The sequence below is a fragment of the Lepidothrix coronata genome, unplaced genomic scaffold (assembly GCF_001604755.1).
Source record: "Lepidothrix coronata isolate B3197 unplaced genomic scaffold, Lepidothrix_coronata-1.0 Scaffold125, whole genome shotgun sequence".
Taxonomy (NCBI): Eukaryota; Metazoa; Chordata; class Aves; order Passeriformes; family Pipridae; genus Lepidothrix; species Lepidothrix coronata.
The window spans coordinates 1,578,196-1,579,590 of NW_016690305.1; positions in this window are offsets into that span (position 1 = coordinate 1,578,196).

Below are 1,395 nucleotides of genomic sequence, written 5' to 3' on the forward strand. Positions count from 1 at the left end.
TTCTCTTACTACGCTATTATGGTGTTCTTTATTCATTATTTTGTTAACGTTGTGCTATTGCCTTGTATTTTTATTTTATTCTATTATTTTTTTATTCTATTACTGAATATATGAAGTTTTTTAAATAAAGGTTGTAGAGCTGGGTGTGAAACACTGGCTGTGGGGCCAGAGGGGACATTAAAGCCCCTGGGGCTGGATCCACACCCAAACTGATGTGGAACAATGGAAGTGCTGTGGCTGGTCCTGGATGAATCCCGTGGGGAAGGGGACGGAGCTGCAGCCCAGGGGCTACAGGAGCTGCCAGGAGGGTCTCAGCCCCCCATGCAGTGGTACCAGGCACAGGCTGGGAGCGGAGGTCTCAGAACCAGCCCAAGGGCACCTTTTGGAATGGGGAACCAGGGGCTGCTCCCAGCCGCTGCTGCCGGCTGGGGAGGGGCTGTGGGCAGGTGGGGGGCATGGGACCCATGGGGAGGGGGAAGGTGTGTGTTGGGGGTCAGGCCTCATGTGCCACCAAATTTGGGACCCCATTGGAACAATTATGATAGCTGCTAGAGATATTTAAGTGATGACAGTGACTGATTTGTGGCCTTTTCAACAGCCTTGGGCTGCACTGAGACCCAGGAGCAGCTTTTAGCTGGAGCCAGTGGGAAGCTGAGGAGCTGGAGCTGAGGCAGCAGAGCTGGAGGACACACAGAGGTGGGACTGGCATTAAAACCAGTGTGGGACTGGGGGTGGGATAAGGACTGTAGAACTGGAGTTGCAATATGGATTCTAGAAAAGATCCAGGAGCAACTTCACCTGGCAGCAGAGGGAAGATCCAGAGCTGAAGCTGAGACAGCACAGCTGGCAGAGATATGAAGATTATGGGGCTGGAGATGAAATCACTGTGTGGATGGATAGGGCTTCAGGGGCTGGGATACGGAGTATAGCTGGAATCCTTGTGGGGCAGGGATACCAACTCTAGGGACGGAGCTGAAATAACTGTAGACCTCGAGACAAAATGAGGATCATGCTGTGAGAACCAGGAAAAGTTTCACCTGACAGTGGTGGGAAGATGTAAAGCTGGAGGGGAGAGGGCAGAGCTGGGAGAAAATAAAGCCTATGGAGCAGGAGCTAAAATCACTGCGACACTGAGATGATGACTCTATGGAGAAGCAAAAACAGAGATTTGGGTTGTATTAGAGAGTATTGTATTCTTACGGGTCCAAGCCTCTTCTAGATAGGCAAGAGCGGCGCTGTGGGGCTGGGGGGTGCCTACGGCAATACCACCCTGAGAACGCCCGATCTCGTCTGATCTCGGAAGCTAAGCAGGGTCGGGCCCGGTTAGTACTTGGATGGGAGACCGCCTGGGAATACCGGGTGCTGTAGGCTTTTGCCCCGTGCCTTGTTTTGCCG